Raw genomic sequence first — 26,495 nt, forward strand, 5'->3', positions numbered from 1 at the left:
AAAAGCATTAAAATTGCTAATGGAGACACCTGCTCCTGTGACTAGCAGCAACCTTCTGCCAAAATGTGTGCTTGACTGCACCTACTTTCTTCACCAAAATCAAAGATAGATAGATATTGACCTCCTCTCTACTTCTTTAGAGTAGATCCTCAGAGCTATCTAGATGCTGTCTCCTGGGCTAGAGTCCCCATTTTTCCCCAAATAAAACTTAACTCGCATTATGATTATTTTTCAGTTGACAATCTTTAAAGGTGTAACAACTTTATTCAAATATAGAGATAAAAAATTGCAGAACAGAGAATAGCATCTGTCTTGGAGGTTGATAGGAACATTGTGACCTGACCTATGTGGACAGATGCAAGAACAAAGGATTTCTGCATTAAGAAGTTTTCAACAGTCAGCCACCCCCTCCACTTTTAGTATGAAAGAAGACTGAGTTCTAACTCAGGTAAGATAGTCCTTTGGGGCATGAGTCCATCATCATGTCAGTCTGCTGGCTTTCTGAATAAAGTTTCTATTCCTTGCCCCATCAATTTGTCTCTGGATTTATTGGCTTGTCATGCAGTGAGCAGTATGAGCTTGGACTCAGTAACATCACATCCTTGGTTATTGAGCCTGAACACTTGTGTCCCTTCAAAATGGGCTGTCACCAGCATAGACTTTTGCTAATTCAAAAAAAAAAAAAAAAGACTCTACTTTGGTAAGATTGAACAATATTCTAACAACTGATATAGGTGTGGCATTCTTCAGAATTACCACCAAGAACAGGAACTGTAATAATTTCCCTCCCTTTTGTGCAACTGGTGTAATTTCAGGGCAACATGGTCTTATAATAGGATAAGATAGAGCTCTTAGTGAGAATTTGTTTAGTAATGATTGCACAGCAGAAAATTTTGATGTGCTCATTGTAGTTAAATGGTGGTGGGTCTCCACAGAATCTTTTTTTTTTCACATGGAATCCGGGCTACAATGATCCAGATTCCTCCCTGGTGGATTTTTTTAACAGAAAAAGGATCATGAATTGGGCTGCTATGGTGGAACATATGCTTACTGGTTGGGGATAAGAAGGGTTCAGGAGGACAGCTAACTTGAAAAATATTTATGCAAATATCAGGAAATCTTTGGTTCCTTAGTGTCAAAGAGAAGGGCTGCCACTAATCTGAAGAGACGGAACATTTCTATTCTCTTTGTATTTCTCCTTCTTTTACATTACTAATATGTTATTTTCAATGTATTCATATCTTATGAAGTATTTAGAGAGCATTCCAAGTACCTACAATTTCAGTGTAATACTTCATTCAGTGTATTATTTTTGTATTTATTATTGAGCAGCATGAAAAAAGGGAACATGTTTGCATTTGAAATTTTCACATACATTAGAAAAACACACTAATGCCAAGGTATATTGGCTTACAGTCTTTTACATGGCTTAATTCCCTCCTGAGGTTATTATACTGTGTATATATATATATATGAATTAACTGAAGGTTTTACATAGGAATTACTGTTTTTCCTAAAGTTTCACTCAGGAACACTTTCACTTTGGAACAGTGTCTTAGCAGGATTGCCTTAAGGATTGTGTAAGATAATTAGCATGAAAAAAACTCTATAAATTATAAGGTGCTATATAAATTAAAAAGTATAAATGTTTTAAGAAATTTATTAACCAGCTTTGTTTTGCTTTGGTTTCTAGTTTGCTTAAAAACTCACCTAAGAAGAAGATAAATGATAAAATAATGTCTAGTTGGGCTTTTCATTGGAACTGTGAGTATATACACCTTATTTTCAGAATTGTTATCTGTGTAAATTTTATTAATCACAAGAATAAGATATATTATTTCAATTATTTGTGTCTCCTTTTATATTTCACTATAAAATTCAAGATATTCTTTGTTATGTACTGAAGTTCCTTCCCTCAGAATTGATATGTTGAAGCCTCATCTCCCAAAGTGACTATATTTAGAGATGGGGCCTTTAAGAGGTAATTAAATGAGTTCGTAAGTGTTGGCTCCTAATTTGGTAGAATTGGTGTCCTCATAAGATGAGGAATATTCCTTGAGAAAAGGCCATGTGAGGACACAGTGAGCCAATGGCCATCTAAAGGCCAGGAATCTGACCTCCAGGACATGAGTCAACCAGAACCTTGATCTTGAACTTCTTTCTTCCAGAATTCTGACAAAATAAACTTCTGATGTGTAAGCCATGCAATCCATGTTATTTCATTATGACAGCCTGAGTAAACAAATACGGTATTTTTAAGTTGGCTGTATCATTCCTGTAAAATTCCAGTTTATTTTTTAAAACAATGATGATGCAAATAATGATAAATTTAATTTATTTTCTCAATAATTACTCTCCCTACTTAAATTTCTTAGCTATTATCATGCAAACAACTTATTTAGCAGTACTGAAAATTATTGATGATGTGTCTTGTTACAGGAATGTGTCACATATTATTTCAATAGTTAGCCCAATATTGGCTATGAGGATTTGAGGTGTTTTGTTATTATGTTGTTGCCATAATAAAACTCCACATGATAGGTGGCTTAAACAACAGAAATGTATTCTCTCATAGTTCTGAAAGCTGGAAGTCCAAAATCAAGGAGCCAGTGGGGCCAGCATGCAACCTGTCTTTCTCTTCTAGCTTCTGGTGGATGCAATATGTCCCAGGCTTCCCTGGATTGTATGTGCATCATTAAAACCTCTGCCTCCGTCACCACATGGCATCGTTGCTGGGTGTTTCTATCGATACACAATGTTTTATTCTTCCTGTGAAGACATCAGTCATATTGAGTTGGGGCTTATGCTAACAGCCTCAGCTTAGCTTGCTTACATCTGCAAATATCCTATTTACAAATAAGACCAATTCACATGTACCAGGGGACAGGACTTCAACATATCTTTGGGAGACACAATTCAATTCATAACAGAACCTTAGATCATCAGAGTGTCACAAAATAATTATTGGGTTACTTGAATTTTAGCATGTTAGAGTTTTATCAGACCTTATTGATCCCAACTTGTGCAATTTGCAGAAGAATTTCTGTGCAGAGAGGGCATGGCTGGGCTTATGTAGCACAGTTGATTGATGACAAGGTGGTACTCATTCTCATTTTTCATGTTATTTATTCAATTAATTCCCACTTTGCAATATAGATATTATACTAATATTACACTTAGTGGTTTAATTAGAAGTTAAATGTATGCTGCTGCTAAGTCACTTCAGTTGTGTCCGACTCTGTGTGACCCCATAGATGGCAGCCCATCAGGCTCCCCTGTCCCTGGGATTCTCCAGGCAAGAACACTGGAGTGGGTTGCCATTTCCTTCTCCAAAGTTAAATGTATACTACTAATAATTTAAACTGATTGCTTAAAAGCAGTATTGAGTACATATTTGAAGTGTTAAATCTTTTATATGCATTTTTCTCAATTCTGACAATAACCTGGTAAGATATTTTTGCTCTCATTTCAAAGATAAGGAATAAATATTTAAGTGACTTGCTTGAGGTTATGTAGCTTGTAGTTCAGTGTCTGTCATGTCTGACTCATTGTAACCCCATGAATGCAGCACTCCAGGCTTCCCTGTCCTTTAGCATCTTTCAGAGTTTGCTCAAATTCATGTCCATTGAGTTGGTGTTGCTATCCAACCATCTCATCTTCTACCGCCCTCTTCTCCTTTTGCCTTCAAACTTTCCCATCATCAGGGTCTTTTCCAATGAGTCAGCTCTTCGAATCAGGTGGCCAAAGTATTGGTGCTTCAGCTTACATAGCTAATAAATGACTAAATTGGGATTAGATACTTCATCTGCCTAATGCCAAAGCTCATACTATTTCCAGAACAACATGAGGTCCATTTAATAAAACAAGAATTTCAACGGTGTTTGGACACTTAACACTGTGAGCTTTAACTAAAATTAATGAATTTATAAATGACAGTTTCTTTTCTCAGTAATGTTGCTATTGGATAATAGGGGAAATTCTTAAACATGCAGTCATTTCTTAGTGCATCAACAAACTTACATAGCAGAAAGTCACAATTTCTAAAATACTTTTCTGACATAACACTAAAATATATCTTTTATATTTCACGAGAACATATACTTATGCAGAATACTTTGTTTCCTGACTATAGTAGATAAAAAAGTATTTTCTTTTTCTTTTAAGTAAATTACTACAATTATATAAAAATATAACCACATTCAGGAATTCTTTAATGATAGTCAAAATATATTTACATGCACATACACACAACATGCATAGGCACACATACACGCATAAAGAAATGTTGACTTTCTTAGTTAAATTTATTATTAATTTTTCTCCTAATGTTTAAAAATCTGAAGTTATCCACTAGGAGTCTTATGAAAGATTTTCTTTACTTCTTTAATTGAACGATTAATCTAAATATGTACTTGTGTATAAAGGGCTTCAGTAGACCCAATAGATCCTTAGGTTGGTTTACACTATTAGTTCGCTGAGCAAATAAACTATTTTGATTGCCTTTAAATTGCTGAAATCCAACAGTGGTCTGGAATAAAAGCATGTAGTCAATAAATATTCATTGGTTGAATTAATACATTAATGAGAAGAAGAAATCCCTAAAGCAACACACCATACATGCATGAAATGTAAAGGATAAGCAAAGTAATATGAAACACTAATATTTTACTTCCTCTTGTTCATTCTTTCTGGAAGTGGAGGTACAAGAGTGAATAAGACAAATCAGATCCTAGATGTCTCATAGTTACTCTTTATTGTTAGAATCAAGCAATGAAAAAATAGAACTGTTTAAGTAAAATTCAAGAAGCTATTAGTCACTGAGAAATGCTGTAAAGAAAAAAAAAATCAGAGTAAAATGCTAGAAAATTGCTCTTATTGGGAATGATAAACACATTGTTTGATAGGAAGAACTTGAGCATGGGTTAAAAAGTGACAGCTGAGTTGGAACTTGAATGGAGGGAAGGACCCAGACATCCAGACGGAGAGTTTCCTGTACAGGAGGAGATCATGCAGGGTCCCTGAGATGGGAACAACTCCTCAAGAGGCCAGCTTGGGCTACAGCAAGAGAATCACATACGATGAAATCACAAGGTGTGTTTGCTCAGTCTCTCAATCATGTCTGACACTTTGCAATCCCATGGATTGTAGCCCACTGTAGGTTTCTATGCCCATGGAATTCTCCCAGCAAGAAAAATGGAGTGATTGTCATTTCTTCCTCCAGAGGATCTTCCTGACTCAGAGATTGAACCCATTTCCCCTGCATCTCCTGCATTGCAGATGGATTCTATGCCTCTGAGCTACTGAAGAAGCCCTGGAATCACATAGATATATCCTAATGCAATTGGAAGGCAATGTAATAGGATGCTAACTATTCATTGGAAGTGATGAGGTGGTTGCCAATAACGGAGTGGAAGTTTGCTTCCTTTGGAGACCAACAGACATGAGGTGTCATTTAGGGGTGCACAGGAGGGTCTTTGTTGGGTTTCTGGGGGTGCTCTAATAATGTCACCAACTTTGTGGCTTGAAAAAAAAGAAAAGTATTCCATCAGCCTCCTGGAAGTCAGAGTCTGAAATCAAGGGATTTGCTGGACTCCCTCCACAAGTTCTACGGAGGTCTTTTGCTTTTTCCAGCTTCTGGTGACTGCAGGCATTCCTTGGCTAGTGGTTGTACAACCACATCACTACACCCAACTCTACAAATTCCATATGATCTCTGTGTTTCTCTCCTCTGTGCGCCTTGTGAAAATGCTGGTCACTGGATTCAGGGGTTGCCTGGATAATGCAATATGACTTCTACTTGTCACCATTAACTTGGTTAGATAGCCAAAGACCTTTTTCCAAATGAGGTTACAAAGATTGGGATGTGGACATATCCTTTTGGTAGGAATACTATTCAATCTACTACAAAGTATAAAAGATCAAAAGGGGACCTTTTTAAAGTGTCTGTAAATAACTTTATTTATCCTTACCCTAAATTGATAGTTTGGCTAGGTGTAGAATTCTACGTTGGTAGTCATTTCCTAGAGAATTTTAAGGCATTTCTCATATGTCTTCTAGCTTCCTGTATGCACTGGGAGATGTCCAAAGTCATCCTGACTTTGTATCCTTTGTGTATGACTTCCCTCCAATGTAGAGTCATAGAGGGTATTGATTTTATTGCCATTGTTCTGAAATTTCACATCATGTGTCTTTCTACAGGCCACTTCATTCTGGAAACATGCAAAAATGAGCCTTTTTATTTTTATTTTTTTAAATTTATTTATTTTAATTGGAGGCAAATTACTTTACATTATTGTATTGGTTTTGCCATATATTGAAGTGAATCTGCCCCGGGTGTACATGTGTTCCCCATCTTGAACCCCCCTCCCACCTCCCTCCCCATTCCATCCCTCTGGTTCATCCCAGTACACCAGCCCCGAGCATCCTGTATCATGCATCGAACCTGGACTGGCGATTCGTTTCACATATGATAATATACGTGTTTCAAAGCCATTCTCCCAAATCATTCCACCCTCTCCCTCTCCCACAGAGTCCAAAGGACTGTTCTATACATCTGTGTCTCTTTTGCTGTCTCGTATACAGGGTTATCATTTTAAAATGTTACTGAAACATTTTTCTGTACTAGTAGAAAGTATCCATTGTGGGGGAAGAAATTTATGACAAAGTAGACAGAGGAGATATTGCATTAGGAAATCAATGGCAAGGTAAGGAGATATAGGGTTCTGAACCTAATGAATCTTTTTTTCTTTAATTTTAGCTGGGACTTTTTGAAATGGGTTCTGGTGAAAAAGGAGTTTTGGTGGTAGGCTAAGGGAGTTTCTATGTGTTTCATCTATTTTTTTTCAATGAAATATGAACAAAGTTTGTAGATTGAACTTAGATGTTCAAAGTTTGAAGACTGAGTGGATAGTATGAAATATTTGTAACTGAGAACTAGCAAGAGATCATACTGTTGTGTACATTGGTCTTGCCAAGCACCCTTAAGAACTGTGGTTATAAATCAGTAGCTCTATCAGTTAGCATGGCTTGTTATATTTCTCCTGCAACGTTTAGCCAGTCACATGGAGATGGATATTAGGAGGGTACACAATGCTGGTTGCTGAAAGACTGGAGTGATCGATCATGGAATCCTCTCTAGTTACGGAAGAACATTAGGGAAATGGATGGTAGTTAGTCACGATGCTGCAAGGACAAGCGTTTGGGCTTCTTGAACTGGCTGAAAAATTGTTGGTGTGAGGATGATAGAACAAACTTATTGAAAAGCCAGTAATAGTCAGTGAGAAGAGTACTTGAAATTGAGACTTCAGAGATTCCATAGTTATGAAAATATCACAGATTTGAACAAAAAAGAATAGGTGGAGTTAACAGATTAAAAGCAGACTTAATGGACACACACACTCACAAATGGACAGGAATATGGAAACAATCAGATAAATGAATTTGAAGTAATTTTATATTTTAATGTTTATTTCATAAGATCAAAATATTTGTTGGAATTTTTGCTTGCTTTATGGTTAATTATTTTTATTTAAAATTATGTATGAATTATTCACTCTAGTCATTTCTGGGTGGAGAACTTTTAAGTCTGGCTTGAAGGAGAAAGATGACTGGAGATTAGTGGTCATAGAACTGGAAGAACTGGGTTTTTGTTACCTCATCCACAAGATGAATCGATGTTTCCTATAGAAATACTGTAATGAGTTTCCAGGAGAGATGACTTTGGATTTCTGAATTCTGGGATGACTAAGTGAAGTGTTTATTAGAGGTGTGTCCTGAAGAACTTTTTTTTTTTTCACTTTTTTTTGTTGCTTTATTTCAATGAGTAAAAAAGGAACTAAAAGCTCTTTCCATGTTGCTTCATGTAAATTTAGTTTATTTCATATGACTGCCACATGATATTCGTTTGTATGTGTATAACATTATAGCGCTCAAGTTCTTTGGTAAAGGACATGCAGAGTGCGTCCTACTCTGCTACTACAAAAAAATGCCTCCATGGAAAACTGCATACATTCCTCTTTTGGGATCAAAGTGAGAGTTATTCTAGGTAGACATCTAGAAATGAGATCATTGGAGTTGCAAAATACATACACACTTAATTTTGTTGACTACTTTCAGATGGCTCTCCAGGATGGCTGCATCAATTTACACTCCTACCAGCAGTGCTTGGGGGTTTCCACTTCACTTTCTTTTTATCATCTGACGTTTGAACTTTTGCCGATTTGACGTACATAGAACATTATATCATACTTCTTTTTATTTGTACTTTTCTGATATGAGATTAACCATCTTTTCATATATTACTGGCCATTGAGACTTTCCCTTTGGGTAAGTGTCTACTCATCTCTTTTCTTTTTTTTTTTATTTTTTCAAAAACAATTTTAGGAATCTTTACTTAAAAACAACTTTAGAATATTTAAAAGTAGATACTGTTTATTTTTTCTCATTATGAAAATAATTCATGTACTAGGATAAAAATACTATGAAAAAGCAAAGTGAATAAAACATGATTTGATGTATACCTTATGATCTGAAGCAAGTCTCCTGGTGCTTTTGCTTTCTTCCAATCTTCCTTCATTTTTCAGAAATTATGTCTACTATGAATACTATTTCATACCTTTTAAATTTAGCAATGTACCATGTGATTTCCCTCATACCAATAGATACTTTCTAAAACAAGAAAAATAATATATTTAAAGTGTATGAGCACAGAGGAAAGACAGAGAGTGTGTGCACAGGACTTAAAGAAGGATTTTTACAGTATGTGGGTGGGAGAGAGAAAATGGTAACCTGACTTGAAAGCATAGTTCATGTCATAAGTATTCCATCCAAGATGACAAAGGAGATACCAGTGTTTAGTCCTTTCTGAACATCAGCTTGAGGAATTTGAAACAGATTTTTCTGGCAAAGGAAACTCTTAGGGAAACGAACTTGACTGTAGATGGCTATATGCGATGTGCTGGGGGGGATGGATGTTGGAAGCTGTGCACTGTCAGGGGCTTATAGCCTGTAGTGTGAGAGGAGCTAATGGACAGGTGACAGGGGGTTTAGTAAACAATTTGAGGTAAGAATCACCAAATTTAGGTAAAATTGGAAGACTTAAGGTTTAGATCAGAAATAAAGCTATCTAGAAAAGAGTGGTTTACTCAGAGAGAACATTTAAGAAGGAGTCCAAGTGTTAGCAGCACAAGATTACGAAATAAAAAGTATAACACATGCAATCAGAGACACACATAAACCCACACACACTTAGCAAGATTGCTAAGCTTCCAGCTGGTCCATTCTAGGTGGGAAAAATGGCAATTTCTCAGATGATTACCTCAGATATCAAAGGCTTCACATATTTTTGGACATAAAAATTATAAAAATCAGTGATAAATTTATTTCTCTTTAGAGAGTCAGTGAATATAGGAAATATTCAAGATTTTATTTGCTTTAGGGAACAAAGATGGACAGACTTTGCTTTTTCCTTTTTTGCTTGTTCATTTCATGTCTGTGTGTGCATTCTGATTCTTTACTGTGATAAGCATGGTAATCTAAAATGGAACCACAACTTTGCTTGTTTAGGTATCAAACAAAATTCTTTACAGTAAAATACTCTCAACTCTTCTGCATTTTTATTGCTATACTTTAAAATTTTTGTTTTAAATAGAATTACTGGAATTTAATATTGGGTTGACCAACAATTTCATTCAGGTTTTTCTGTATCATCTTATAGAAAATCCTTAATGAACTCATTGGCCCACCCAATACAAGATTACTTTTTTAAACTGACAGAAGTAGGCACTCATACCCATACATCCACATTGATGCTGGCGTGAGGTGTGTCTACTGAATCAAATGGGCTGTGGCTCCTCAAAGGCCAACATCGCTGCTTGTGGCCAAATCCAGTCTGCCTCGTGTTTCCTGCCCGGGTGTAGTCTGTGTTTGTTTATATTTGCAGTTGATTTACAAAGTTGTGTTAGTTTCAGGTGTACAGAATAGTGATTCACTGATACATACACATACACGTATATATGTGTATGTATATTATTTCTCAGATTATTTTCCCTGATAGTTATTACAAAATATTGAGTATATTTCCTTGTGCTATACAATATGTCCTTGTTGGTTATCTATTTTATACATAACAGTGTGTAATGTCAATCCCAAGCTCCTAATTTATCCCTCTGCTACCCTTTTGCTCTTTGGTAACCATAAGTTTGTTTTTATTAACTGTGGATCTATTTCTGTTTTGTAAATTTGCCACATTTTAGATTCCACATGTGATACCATATGATAGTTGTCTTTCTCTATCTGATTTACTTCACTTAGTATGATAAGCTCTAGGGCCATCCTTGTTGTTGTAAATGGCACTATTTCATTCTTTTCTATGGCTAAGTAGAAATCTAGTGGGCTACAGTCAGGCTGCAACTCTGCAGCAAAAGAATAGGACATGATTCAGTGACTAAACAACAATGACAAGAAGTCCATTATATACATGTGTGTGTATGAATGTATATACACACACACACATATATAACAACTGGACAGCTACATTTAAAAGGATGAAATGAGAACTTCCCATAACACAATATTCAAAAATAAACTCTAAATGGATTAAAGACTTAAATGTAATACCAGACTTTATAAAACCCTTGGGGGAAAGGACAGACAGAACACCCTTTGGCGTAAATCACAGTAGTATCATTTTTGATCCACCTCCTAGAGTAACCAAAATAAAAACAAAAAAATAAACAAATGAGACCTAATTAAACTTAAAAGCACAACAAAGGAAATCAGGAACAAATTGAAAAGACAACTTACAGAATGGGAGAAAATATTTGCAAATGATGAGACTGAAGAGTGATTAATTTCCAAAATGTAGCTGATATTTGAATTTACAACTCCTGCTCTAACATTCTCCTTGAATCACTTTAGGTGATTAGCAATAAGTAAAGAAGGATGTGACTTTGCAAAGTGAAAGGAGGTAGGAAAGAAGACAAAATGTATTAGGTCCTTTTTATTTGAGTTCTCAATATGTCAAGTATGAGAGGAGAAACGCTTGGGCTGGAGATGCTACACATGAGAGTTATTCAGTTCAGTTCAGTTCAGTTCAGTTGCTCAGTGGTGTCTGACTCTTTGCAACCCTATGAACCACAGCACGCCAGGCCTCCCTGTCCATTACCAACTCCCGGAGTCCATCCAAACCCATGTCCATTCTCATATAGAAGGAAAAAATAATGTCATGAAAATGAGTCAATTCTCTGAAAATGTTATGTGGGAGAAAGAAAAAAAGAGGGCCTAAGACTGAACCTTTGAAATTATCATAACTTGTGCTTCCCTGGTGGTCCAGTGGTTAAGAATCTGCTTTTCATCTATTGAATTCATTTTTGTGTGTTGGTACTAGGAAGTGTTCTAGTTTCATTCTTTTACATGTAGCTGTCCAGTTTTCCTAGCACTACTGTATTGTTGTATGGCAGAAACCAACACAACATTGTAAAACAATCTTCCACCAATTAAAAAATAAATTTAGAAAAGAGAGAGAAGCCAGCACAATGAGACTGCTGTGCACAGTAGCTAGAGAACAGCCCCCACTTGCCATGACTAGAGAAAGTGTGCAAGCGGAAAAGAAGACCTACAGCAGCCAAAAATTAGAAAAAAAAAAAAAAAGAATCTGCCTTGCAATGCAAGGGACACCTATTAGATCCCTGGTCTGTAAAGATCCCACATGCTACGGAGCAACTAAGTCCATGCACCACAACTACTGAACCCACATGCTGCAATGACTAAAGCCCTTGCACCTAGAGCCTGTGATTCATAACAAGGGAAGCCACCAAAATGAGAAGCCTGCATACCACAAGGAAAAACAGTGCCAGATTGCTGCACCTACAGAAAGTCTGTGTGCAGCAATGAAGACTCACCACAACCCCCACTCACAAAAAATCATCATAGCTAGATGTTGAAGTATGTTTGGCTGGATATTAATGAAAGAAACATGTAGAGAACAAGTGAGTCAATTCTCTAGAACAAGAAGATAAATACATCATAATTGTTTCATTTTATTCCATTTTATTTGATGGTGAATTATGAGGAATCGTTTTCACTTATTTTAAATGATCTGCAGTATGAAAAATTCATGCTGGCTTTATCAAAATGACTGGTGTAAACTACTGATCTCCCAAATGATAGATGATTTAGAAATGTAAACTCTTGCAGTTGCATTATTTACTGCCTATAAGATTTTAATATATGTGCCTTAGCATTTTCAATACTAACAGTAGAAATGTGTCCTTTTAAATCACTGTTTTGTGATGAAGCATTGGCATTTTCTTGGATTTCTAGAGTTCAGTACATAATTTAATTTTACAAGACTTAATGAGCAACCAGAGAATGATAATCTGAGTGAATTAATCTAACCTCACCTAAAAATAAATTTGTAATTTTACAAATGTATTACAGGCGATACATAAATTCAGTCTCCATATTAAATAAATAAAATGTACAGTTCTGGGAGGGATTGAGGGCAGGAGGAGAAGGGGACAACAGAGGATGAGATGACTGGATGACATCACTGACTTGATGGACATGAGTTTGGGTAAACTCCAGGAGTTTGTGATGGACAGGGAGGCCTGGCATGCTGCAATTCATGGTGTCACAAAGAGTCAGATATGACTGAGCGACTGAACTGAACTGAACAGGTATTTTAATGCTGCTTTGACCACACACTAATCGCAACTATTTCTCCAATTCCCAGAGGTAATTACAGTTATAAATTTGTTGTATATTCTTCTGGAAAGCTATTTACTATTTACACGTTTACTCATTTCAATGTCATTTTATATGACTAACATGGAATGATATTAAAATATTTTTAATATATTCAATTACAGTTTATTTACAATGTTATGCTAATTTCTACTGTAGCCACACAGTATTTGCAATATTGGTCTAATTTTAGCAGTGGCCACAGGACTGGGAAAGGTCAGTTTTGGTTCCAATCCCAAAGAAAGGCAATGCCAAGGAATGTTCAAATGCCTCACAGTTGCACTCATTTCACATGCCACCAAAGTAAAGGTCAAAATCCTTCAAAATAGGCTTCAGCAGTATAAGAACCAAGAAATTCCAGATATACATTTTGGATTTAGAAGAAGCAGAGGAACCAGATAGCAAATTGCCAACAACCACTGGGTCATAGAAAAAGCAAGGGAATTTGAGCAAAACATCTATTTCTGCTTCAGCTATACTAAAGTCTTTGACAGTGTCAATCACAACAAAGTGTGGAAAATTCTTGAAGAGATGGAAATACCAGACCACCTTACCTGCCTCCTGAGAAATCTGTGTGCAGGTTAAGAAGCAACAGCTGGAACCGGACATGGAACAACAGGCTGGTTCCAAATTGGGAAAGGAGTATGACAAGGCTGTATATTGTCACCCTGCTTATTTAACTTATATGCAGAGTGCATCATGCAAAGTGCCAGGATGGAAGAATCACAAGTGGGAATCAAGACTGTTAGGAGAAATATCAGCAAGCTCAGGTGTGCAGATGATACAACTCTAATGGCAGAAAGCAAAGAGGAAATAAAGAGCCTCTAGAAAAGGGTAAAAGAGGAGAGTGAAAAACCTGGCTTAAAACTCAAAACTCAAAAAGCTAAGATTATGGCATCTGGTCTCATCACTTCATGGCAAAAAGAAGTGGAAAAAGTGGAAACAATGATAGATTTTATTTTCTCAGGCTCTAAAATCACTTCAGATGGTGACTGCAGCCATGAAACTAAAGGACACTTACTCCTTGGAAGAAAAGCTATGACAAATCTAGTAGCATATTACAAAGCAGAGACATTTCTGCCTACAGAGTTTTTTTTTAATAGTCAAAGCTATGGTTTTTCCAATAGTAATATACAGATGTGAGAGTTGGACCATAAAGAAGGTTGAGCGCTAAAGAAATGACCCTTTTGAATTGTGGTTCTGGAGAAGACTGTTGAGAGTCCCTTGGACAGCAAGGAGGTCAAAGCAGTCAATCCTAAAGGAAATCAACCCTGAATATTCATTGGAAGGACTGATGCTGAAGCTGAAGCTCCAATACTTTGGCCACCGGACAAAGAGCCGACTCATTGGAAAAGACCCTGATGATGGGAAAGATTGACGGCAGGAGGAGAAGAGGATGACAGAGGATGAGATGGTTGGATGGCATCATCGACTCAATGACATGAGTTTGTGCAAACTCCAGGAAATAGTGGACAGGGAAGCCTGGCATGCTACAGACCATGGGTTCACAAAGAGTTGGACATGACTGAGTAACTGAACTGACTGAGAAAATTGTTGTTGCTATTCAGTTGCCAAATCGTATCTGACTCCTTGTGACCCCATGGACTGCAGAATGCCAGGCTTCCCTGTCCTTCACTGTTTCCCGGAATTTGCTCAAACTCATGTCATTGATTCGATGATGCCATCCAACCATCTCATCCTCTGTCATCCTCTTCTCCTGTCATCAATCTTTCCCAGCATCAGGGTCTTTTCCAGTGAGTCATCAGTTCTTTGCATCAGGTGGCCAAAATATTGGAGCTTCAGCTTCAGCATCAGTCCTTCCAATGAATATTCAGGATTGATTTCCTTTAGGATTGACTGCTTTGATCTCCTTGCTGTCCAAGGAAGTCCCAACAGTCTTCTCCAGCACCACGATACAGAAGCATCATTTCTTTGGTGCTCAACTTTCTTTATGGTCCAATTCTCATATCCATACATGACTAGTGGAAAAACCATAGCTTTGTCTATAAAAAATTCTGTAGGCAATGTGATGTCTCTACTTTTAATATGCTGTCTAGAGTTGTCATAGCTTTTCTTCCAAGGAGTAAGTGTCCTTTAGTTTCAAGGTTGCACTCACCATCCAAAGTGATTTAGAGCCTGAGAAAATAAAATCTATCACTGTTTTCCACTTTTTCCCCTTCTCTTTGCTGTAAAGTGATGAGACCAGATGCCATGAGTGTTGAGTTTTAAGCCAGCTATTTCACCCTCTTCTTTCACCCTCAGCAAGAAGCTCTTTAGTTCCTCTTTGCTTTCTGCCATTAGAGTGGTATCATCTGCAATCTGAAATTGTTGATATTTCTCCCAGCAATCTTGATTCCAGCTTGTGATTCATTTAGCTTACCATTTTGTATGATGTAGTCTACATATAAATTAAATATGCAGGGTGACAATACACAGCCTTGATATACTCCTTTCCTAATTTTGAATCCATCAATTGTTTCATGTCTGGTTCTAACTGTTGCTTCTTGACCCTCACACAGGAGAGAGGTATTTTCTAATTACTATAATTTTTGTTATTACTATCATTATTAATTCCATGATGAAAATCAATTTGGATGGGATATTTATAGCCATCGCAGCAGCAGCAGCAGCAGCAGGAGCAGCAACAATACCAGTGTTTATAGTCATGGAAGGAATGAATAAAAGGTAATAACTCATGACGGGCCAATGTTTGCCCTCTTCTCTTCCCACTTCTTTTGAAAAAGAGGATGGCTTTGTTGCTTGGGCAGCTGGCTGGTTTTTTTCATGGCATTATTAGGGGTCATTGTTAAGAGATGGGGAGTGAGGCTGGGAGACAGTACGAGAGCTTTCCTTTGAAAAAGAAAGAGATGGGAAGGTTAGAATAATGAGAAGCTGCTGGTTCTGATCTTAAAGAGCTTTGAGTGGGCTTAGTTGGAAAAAGAAAGCAAGATTTTTTTTAAGAGTTTGGATTGTAGCTGTAATTTGAAAAGATACATGCACCTTAATGTTGACAGCAGCACTATTTAAAATAGCCAAGACATCTAGCAACAAATGAATGAAGATGTGATATACATATATGATGTAATACTACTCAGTATAAAGTATGAAATAATGTCTTTTGCAGCAACATGGATGAATCTAAGGATTATCATACTAAGTGAAGTTAGACAGAGAGACAAATATCATATAACTTATATGTAGAATCTAAAAAAAATGATACAACAGACATATTTACAAAAATAAATGGACTCCCAAACATAGAAGGCATATTTATGGTTACCAAAGGGGAAAGGGGAGGAGAGGGATAAATTAGGAGTTTGGAATTAACATATACATACTACTATGTATAAAATAGATAATCAACAAGGACCTTCTATATAGCACAGGGAATAACTTACAAAGGAAAAGAATCTGAAAGAGAATAGACATATGTATACACATAACTGAATCAGTTTGCTGTACATTTGAAACACAACATTGCAATATAATATAAATAAAGAGTATAAATAAATACATAAATCACTTACTCCTTCCAAAAAATTAAAAAGTTATGTTGTGTTTTATGGAATCTCTCTGTGCCCTCACTAGATGAACTTAATAAAATTGAAATTACTCTTCACATTATTTATTTTGAAATATTTTAAAAAATATAAGTATGGTGCTGACACCAGTTTCCAGGCAAGAATAAGTTAGCCCAGTTTATGTGGTTTATGAAAAATGTGTGCACATATTATGCACTTTTATAATAATTAATTTTAATGTGTTGTCAATTACTGTGATTCTGTTAGCAGCATGCATTAGTTTCCTATTGCTTTATAATGACCTCCCACAAAATAAGTGGCTTAAGTTAACACATTTATTTTCTAGTAGTGCTAGAGGTTAGAAGTTCAAAATATGTTATTAAAATCAAGATACAATCAAGGGTTTGGCAGGCTGTGTTTTGTCTGGAGGATATAGGGGTAAATCTGTTCCTCGTCTTTTCAGATTCTAGAGGCTGCCTGCTTCCTGTCTTCAAAGAGCATGCCTCCAACCTCGCTTTCATCCTCCAGTCTGCTCCCTCTGACTGGCTGATGTAGGGACCTTTTCCTCTTTTAGATGAGGTTTCCCATTTTTCCCTCTGGAGGGTGGTCTCTCTCACTGCAGTGAGTAGTCACATTGGGACCACACAGACAACCCAGGATCACCTTCCCACCTCGTTGATCCCACTGTGCCAGCCCCCTCTTCTTTCCTTGTCCCTTCACATTTAGTAGGACTGTGACTGCTTCTGGGCCCCAGGTCATTACTCCATCCTTTGGGGCCTCCCCATAGCTATAATTTTGTGAGTGCTTCTTTTGGAAAATATACCCTCTCTAATTATTTCAAAAGTGCCATCTGTATCCTGTTGAAACCTATTCAGATTTTCTAATTTGATAACATCAATTTCTGCAAAAACACCTAGATTTCCCTGTTCAGGGCTTCCATGGCTTATTTTATTCACCACTCTTTAGTTCATCTTTATTCTTAGATCCATCACTCAGAGTAATGGAAATAAAATAAAAATAAATAAATGGGACCTAATTAAACTCAAAAGCTTTTGCACAGCAAAGGAAACCATTAACAAAACAAAAAGACAAGTTATGGAATGGATAAAATATTTGTAACTGATGCGACCGACGAGAGATTAATTTCCAAAATATACAAACAGCTCTTATAGTTCAATATCAAACAAACAGACAAACAATTCTGCCCAATAGAAAATGGGCAGAAGACCTAAATAGACATTACTCTGAAGAAAACATGCAGATGGCAGACAGGCACATGAAAAGATGCTCAGCACCACCTTTAAAGAAATGCAAATCAAAACTCTTTTCAATGAGATACCACCTCACACAGGACAGAATGACCATCATCAAAAAAATCTACAAATAACAAGTGCTGGAGGGAGTGTGGAGAATAGGGGAACCTTGTACAAAGTTGGTGGGAATGTAAATTCATGCAGCCACTATGGAGAATACTGTGGATGTTCCCTAAAATCTTCTCTTTTTTATTTTGTTTATAGATATTGTTCTGTTCCAAAATAAACTATTTTTGAACACAAGTAATCTTTTTACCTCTCTGATGTTTTTTCTAATATTTTCTTTTGTTCACAGAGAGAAGTGTACTACATTTCTGATAGTGCATGTTGAAAGGAATTCTGCCTGAAATTCCAAATCTGTCATGTCACAATGAAGCTTTAATTGAAGAAGTTCAGATTCAGCCATAAATTCTCCATAGCATTTAATAGTTTCAGGGGAATTCCTGGTAAGGAAGGTGGAGGCAGCCACATTCCTACTTAGCAATATCTCATCTTTGCCAAAAGGAATGATCAAAAGTATTTCGTATAAGTAAAAGACAGTCACAAGGGCATCCTCACTTTTTATCTGGACGTATCTTTAATGGCTTGAAAGTATTTCCCCTGCATTTTCTCACTTGGTCTAGACTGTGCCATAGAAACACTTTCCAGAAGGGTTTCATGGATGTGCTGTCCCCTCTAAGGGTTTCATGGACCTTTCAAGCCTCCAGTTTCCTTCTTGGCCTTACGATTCTTTCGACCTCCATTTTTGAGATTCTTTGGACCTTATTATTCTCCTCATTTTGGAGAATCTCTGTTCATTTCAGGGTTTTTGTTGAATTATTATTAATGCCCATTGTTACATGTTTGCAAATTGTGGTATCATTAATCTGCTTTGAAATTTACTCAAGTGTTACATGGACAGAAATATCCTGTATGATGTTTTCAGAATTCAGATTCCTTATAATTTTCCTTTCTCCTCAGATAAATTATAGGGTATGTGCCTGCTCAGTCATATCTGAATCTTTGTGACTCTATGGACCATAGCCTACCAGTCTCTTTGGTCATTGGGGATTTCCCAGCAAGAATGGGTTGCCATAATGGAGTGGGTTGCATTTCCTTCTCCAGCTGATCCTTCCTGACCCAGAAATCAAACCCGTGTCTCCAGCATGGAGAGGAGACACCCCTCTTGCATGGCAGGCAGATTCTTTACCACTGAACCACCAGGGGAGTCCAAATTATAGGATAGAATATTCTGGTCATTTTTCAGAATCCTTGGCCTTCCCCAAAACCTTATTCAGAATTTAAAGTGTTTGGTCCCATGTAATAGTCAAAACTTCTAAATTTCTGTAAAAAATTTTTTCACCTCTATCCATGGGAATGTCAAATACACATATAAGACAACCATTGTCCTTTCTTCGTCCTAAAACACCAATCTGCCTCACTGAAGTACCTCTTTCTTGTGTGTTAACTCAGGGCCCCAATAATGTATCATCAAGACAATCATTTGAGTATCTCTAAATATATACCAAATAGTCAAAACTCACTCTTATAGTCAAACCCTTTAAATTATTTATTTTTCTTTGGAAATAAAAGTTCTTCTACAAACCAGACAATGGAATCATTTTAAACAAATAATTGTGCTAATATTCCCTTGAATGTATTAGAAAAAATGGATTAATTATTACGCACAGTCAGGGACACTTATTACCTCCCAGATGAGTCCTTGCTGTGTATGTGAGCTCAGTCTTGTCCTATTCTTCACGACACTGAGGACGGCAGTCTTCCCAGCTGCTCTGTCCATGGGATGTCTCAGGCAAGCATAGTGGAAAGGGTTGTTATTTCATACTCCAGGGGATCGTCCTGACTGAGATAAAACCCACATCTGCTGTGTCTTCTGCATTGGCAAGCGGATTCTGAGCCACCTAGGAAGACAGATGAGTCCTTAGAGATCTTATGTTTTACCACCTTCATTTCTTTCCCTTGGCCCTTCCTTAATGTTTCATCTTGAATTTCTTTTTTTTCTGCCTCTATTCAGCTCTATTCCTTCTCTGCTTCATGCTTTCACTCTTTCACTGAAGACCTTTTTAACAGACTAGAAGAAAGGATGTAAAAACACTTCATTTTCAAGTGTGTGTACTTCAATTTTAAACCTTCTTTCTGTTTGTAACCCTCCTATGAATTCTGTCCTTTGGGGTTCCTATGCTTAAAAAAAAATGAGACCTTGGAAATAGTCCAGAAGGAAACATTTGTCTAAAGAGAACCTCACATAAAAGTTTCACAGTCACAGGAAGCTCCCCTCAGCTACAGAATCACTTCTTGCTTTATAGAGTGTGATTCTATTTACCTTACTCAGGACTTCACGATTGTTTTTAATTTGATTTGCCTATTGAGAGCACTGCAATATTTAATCAGCCTCTGTTTCCTGATCTTTTTTTCTCCCTGACTCCTGAAGGTTCCCAGATGTATGCATGGCAGCACTCACATCCTGTTACCAATATCAATGTATTTTACCCTCGCAAGTGGCTCTTTATGACTCTTCCTTCAACCACGACTGCAGGGTTCTCTATTATGATGTAACCGTGGCTACTGTAAATTTCTGTTAGTTCCAATTATGTCTTCTTTTGGACAAGGTGCAAGCACCTTGTCTTCAACTTACGAGGAGGCTGTCATCTAATATCAGAGAAAGCTCGCAACTTTATGTGAAACACATGTGCAGTCCCAGCAGTCACCAATTAATGACCTGAATGCACAGCAACAGAAGCAAGGGGGGAAAATACACATACATGCCAGTGCCTGAAGGAAAACAAAACAAAATAGAAAAGTGAGGATACAATTATGTGGTTTGAAGTCTAAAGGATAATTTCTCAAGGCTTAAACAAATGATTCATAAAAATAATTCCACTTCCAGTAAAAGTAAAAGAGTCTGAAAGCTGAAGCTGAGAAATTTGAAGGAGACTGTGGACTGCAGGGGAAAAGCTTGAGCAGCTGAGAGCATTTATAAGGCACCAGAATCTTAATCTCTCTCCTCCAGAGCAATCACTGCAGAAAGATTATTTGTGCAAAGGCAAATTTGGGGACAAATTACAGTTTTGGGAAATAACATCATAGAAGCATTATCTGTTGGAACTAAAAGGATATAAGGCTCAACTGGTCAAAATAACTAATTTAACAAAAGGGAAAACTGAGATACTCATTATTAAAAATGCATCTATCTTATAACATCTCTTAATTCTATGTTCTTTGTTATCGTTCCTACTTGTTTTTGGCACAAAATTTTGACATATATCCTTTCTGTTGTAGAGTATTTTACCTATTCTTACAAAAACAATAAAAATTATTTTTCTGAAAATCTGTCTCCCTCCTAAACCACTTGATGTGAAATATTTCTAGATAGAGGGAAATTTTTAAATTTAGAAGAATATCTCATCATTCACTTGAAAAAAGAAATCAATGTTTATTCAAACTATTTTTTATGAAATAATTTAATCTTTTAGTGCTTTTCTGTTTCAAAGAAACATTACACACCTATAAAATTTGGAAAAGAAAAAGCTTACAAAGAGAGAGCTAAGAGACCCATTCAGCATCCAACAATATATTTTGATGCAGTTTCTCCCACTTATTCTTACATTTACTGGAATAATTTTCAATATACAGGTTTGTAACCTACTCTTTCATGCAAATACTGCTTAGGGCAGCTTTTCTTTTGCCTTCTAATTAATGTTCAGTTTACTTCAATAGCTGCATAAAATTTGATCATAGGGATATATCAGCCTGTGTTTGTGCGTGTGTGTGTGTGAGAGAGAGAGAGAAAGAGAGGGAGATCTCCACTATTATTTATCCAGTGATTTGCTATGATGTATATAAATGTTTGATTCTAGACATTTTCACATAAAATCTTTTCCAAATATTTTAAAGGAATTGCTTCCTTAGGAGAGATTGTTCCTGGAAGTGTTCAAAATGTTACCTATATTTCAAAGTCAATTTGTTTCCTATAAGCCTTGACCAGTTTATGCTCTGCTACTAATGTGTGACCCTGCCTGCCTCACTTCTGTTCTGCCAGTAATGAGTTTTAGAGATCCTATTATTAGACAGTATCAGGCTAGGAAAGTCATTGATTAATTGGAAAAGGCAGACGAAGTGTGATGCATAAAACATAGGTACATACCTATAGTTTATCTGAACTTGAAATGTACATGTTTACATTAACTTGCCTCTTTTTTTCATTTAGAGTCAAAGACTTTTATTTATATCTTTGCTGTCATTTTCCTTGCTTAAACTATACCCACCTTGCATTACTATGATTTTGTGTGCATGTGTGTGTGTTAAGGTGAAGCAAGAGAGCAAGGACACACATGAAGCAATAGGAATGTGGAAACCTTGTGGCCTTGAAAGAAATTCATGACCCTGTGTTTTTCTGTTGTCTCATCCAAAATGATTTTGACATGGATTGCTTTAAACAGTTTATCTTTACTCTTTTCAAAGCATGAAATTGAATGGATTAATAAGCTATAAAAGGAGAGGGTGAAGACAGTTCTCTGATCTTTTTATTTGGTACCAAACATTTCTTGTATCCACTATTTTGGGAGTAGAAACTCATAATAAAGTACATTCTAAGGAAAAGATGAAAATGATATGGACTAGACCACTCATCTTTATATTATTACAACTTGGGGATATGGTAATTTGATTAGCTTTGAGTCTGTACATGCTGTGAGACATTTTCCCTTAGTTTTTATCACCTATAAATACATGAAAAGCTAAAAATCACCAATATCAAAATGAAAAATAAACATATCTGTACATGAGGACTTAAAATTTAAAATATTAAAAACTCATTTTCTCTATCATGTTTGGTTTTACTAACAAGAGTATGGGTGTATGCACACATGTAGATTTGTATATACCTAATTTCAGTATGTGGCCACATAAATAGATATGCATGTAAATGTGCCTATATTTTTGAAATACAAAGTATTAATAATAATCAAATATTTACTAATGCAATTCAAATATTTTAAAATTACATATAATTAAACAACACTTTATTCAACCTTGTTCATTGTTCTGGTAATAATTATAATCTTCATTATACTTAGTTTTGCCTATGTGATAAATCTTACATTTATACTATATATTAGTTCTTTTAATTTTCCTAGTAGTTATGAATATATGTTAAAATGAGAGTTTGGAAATCAAAGAAAGAAAAGATTTGACAAAATTATATCAAATACATACCTTCCTTAAAACATATACATCATTCATATACATAAGAAAAAACAATCAACTCAGTAGACAGAGGTACAGAAGACATTAAACATATTAGACATGTAAATAGTAAGGACAGAATTGGTTTTAAGCATCCTGAAAGAGGCAGAATTCAAGTAGCAGGAGCTTTCAAGTTCTCACACAAGCCAAGACTTAGACTTTACCCCTGAGTTCCTGCAAGGCATTGGGTGGAGACATAACATATTGTTCAAGGTTCATGCAAAGGTGACATCTTTTCACTTCATAGCAACCAGAGCCCGGCAGTTGGGTGATGCAGAAGGGTGCACGTACACAGCAGAGCAGGTAGCTGTTCTGTACTTCAGGTTCTGGTGCTGTTTTCCAGCTTACAGACATTGATGAACAATGTCTGATACCCATCCAGTTTAGTTCGGTTCAGCCGTTCAGTCATATCTGACTCTGCAACCCCAAGGACTGCCGCGTGCCAGGCTTCTCTGTCCATCACCAACTCCCAGAGCTTGCTCAAACTCATGTCCATCGAGGAGGGGATGCCAACCAACCATCTCAGACTCTGTTGTCCCCTTCTCTTCTTGCCCCATACCCCATAGTCAATTGCTGTTCAACATTGGCAAAGACATTTGTAAACATTAGGACTCCCAAAGGGAATAACAATTCAATCAAAATAATCTAGATCACAGAGGTATTACTTTAATTCCAAGGGTTTTTCCCATCAAGAGTTTCTCTTTGATCAGTGTTTCAAAGTTCAATCTTTTGCTTAAACTCCTTCAATAGTTTAACTTAGCTTTCCCCTGAGACTGCTTCATTTTCAGTTTGGCAAACTGAAAACTAGCTCTTTGTTGTATGAACCGACTTTAGCCAGGCACATGCCTTATCTAATTAAATCTTTACAGTGGCCCTATTAGGTGGGTGAATAAAAAAGTAAAAGTGATAACCACTAGTTGTGTGTGACTATTTGTGACCCCATGGACTGTAGCTTGTCAAACTCCTCCATCCATGGAATTCTCCAGGCAAGAATACTGAAGTGAGTAGCCATTCCCTTCTCCAGGAGATCTTCCTGACCCAGGGACCAAACCGTGGTCTCCTGCACTGCAGGATGGGAGGTGTTACATATGTAAAATGGGTGGGTACATATGTAAAATACAAAATTTGTTGATTACCAGTGAAGAATGTGAGACCAAGATTTGTTCAGGTTTACACAGCTGTCAATATAGACATAGGCAGTGTGACCCTGGGTCTCACACTGGTGTCAATTCCTCAGACACCATGAAATCCACCCATACAAATGGAGAAACTGAGGTGTGATGCCTGTCTTGAAGAGTTCAGTATTCTTGCAGGTAAGCAGCAGAGTTGAGCTGGTTACTGAGCCATCATCATGCCAGAGCACACATTCTGAAGTACTGCATCTAGCCCGTCTCCATTTAGGTCGGCTTTCTTGGGGAGAGGAATTAATTCCAAATTGACCTGTCTGGCTTTGTTCTTGTTGTTCAGTTGCTCAGTTGTGTCCGACTCTTTGCAATCCGATGGACTGTAGCACACCAGGCTTCGTGCTAAAATGCATTTAATGTCTCCCAACTAGTCTTGTTCTGAATAGGAAAATAAGCAAACATTTGAAATTCTTCCTTTAGCATACCAGAAAAGGAAGACTTATTGAGATGCCTATTAAAAAACAAAAAAAAAGCATGGAATATCCTTAGCTTCCTCTTGAATTATGTGCATTAACAAAATTAATCACACCTTCAAATTTATGCCATGTTATAGCTTCAGAATTTTTGTAAAAGATTAATTTAGCCAAATAATTACATGGAGTGAAGTTTCCTATGCTGTGATCTCTTTTTCTGAGGATTTAATATGTAAGATAACTACAGTCTGATAGAAGTATTTGGTGATGTATTACTAGAATCCTTTTGGTCTTTGGATTTTCTAGTAGAAATGTGTTAGAAAATGAGCAAGGCAGAAATGTTAATCTAAATAATCTACATTAGACGATCTACTTAAAAATTTTGGTCACTGTAAGAAAATTTTGGTCACTGTAAGAAAAGTTCTAGCCAGGTGGCTCAGCATTACTAGCCATCACTGTAGTCCAATACTTATAATGCCCCAAATGGTGTGTGGGATACGATATGCATGTAAGCACTATGCTTTGATATATGCCTGTTTCCTGGGATTTTTCCTGCATCATCCATGAAAATGACCCAAAGACTTGGGTTTACTTGAAGACACAGTAACTTCTGGCCAACATCTGCTACAGTTACATGGTCAAAATATATGATTCATTTCTTCTTTTCTCCTTTCTTCTTTCCTTCATTCCTTTGCTGGCTTTGCTTTTCCTTATTTTTGTTAACATTTCAGGTTGAGATACAAGGTTATCAATAGTATCCTGTTAAGGTATTTTTTTGGAAAGATTTGTTTTTTATATAATTTTATTTTATTCATTTATTTTTAGCTGTGCTTGGTCTTAGTTGCTGCATGCTGTGTAGGCTTTTTCTATACAGAAACTTTTTGTGTAGTTGTGGTGAGCAGGGGCTATGCCCTAGTTGCAGTGCATGGGCTTCTCATTGTGGTGGCTTTTGCTTGTTGCAGAGCATGGGTTCATTAATTGTGGCACACAGGCTTAATTGCTCTGCATAATGTGGGATCTTCTTAAATCAGGGATTGAACCCATGTCTCCTGCATTGGCAAGCAGATTCTTTACCACTGGGCCACCAGAGAACCCCAAGGCATTTTTATAAAAGGATAATTTGCAAGTTTTTAAGTATCTCAATGAAACATATTTTAATAAATTGTTAACTTTACCTTTTCTATAAGTTCCTAACTTGTAATGAGAAAGTCACTTCACTATATCATTGTATTTTGTTCTTTTTCATGGGCTGCTAGCAAATGTGTTAAGTAGCCATGTATTAGCATATTGATCAAGTCACATGAAATAATATCAATATAAGAATTAAAATAAAAATATGAAGTTACAGTTTGAAAGGTAGTGAATGCTGAACCAAGAAAAAAGTAGCAGAAGCCTGTGATTTGTTGTTGATCTTGTACTAACTCTACATTTTTATTGAAATTTTAGCTACTTTATGCCTTTATTATTTGGTAAATGACTTTTTTTTTTCAATTTTTATTGCAGTATTTTTAATAGTGCTGAATACTATTTTCACATGTTATTAAAATTTACCATTCCTGTATAAATAAAATGAGAGTGTTTATAATGTGGCCTTTTAATGATACTGATCTAGTTCAAGAGTTCTGATTCTAAGCTTCAAATTTCTATATGTATTTTTATTAATAAAATTCTGCATGCATTTGTAATACTTCATAACTCCTTCACCTGTTGGTTGATTTATCACTGAATGTCTAAACCAGCTCTAGTGATGATTTTAATTTGTTTTTGTCTTCTAGTTTCTTTTTTTTTTTAATTTATTTATTTTTTATTGGAGGCAAATTATTTTACAATATTATATTGGTTGGTTTTGCCATACATTGATATGAATTCGCCCCGGGTTTACATAAGTTCCCCCTCCTGAACCCTGCTCCGACCTCCCTCCTCCCTTTATCCTCCCTCTGGGTCATCCCCGCATGTCTTCTAGTTTCTTATAGTGAAGTATTATATTAGAAACTTTTTAGAACTTATATTTCTACAATCTGGAGGCCTATCTGACATATCATAGAAACTGTTAAAGTGGAATAATTATTTTATTGC

This window comes from Moschus berezovskii, chromosome 19, assembly GCF_049115385.1.
Source record: "Moschus berezovskii isolate FMDL1 chromosome 19, NW_MosBer_1.0, whole genome shotgun sequence".
NCBI lineage: Eukaryota > Metazoa > Chordata > Mammalia > Artiodactyla > Moschidae > Moschus > Moschus berezovskii.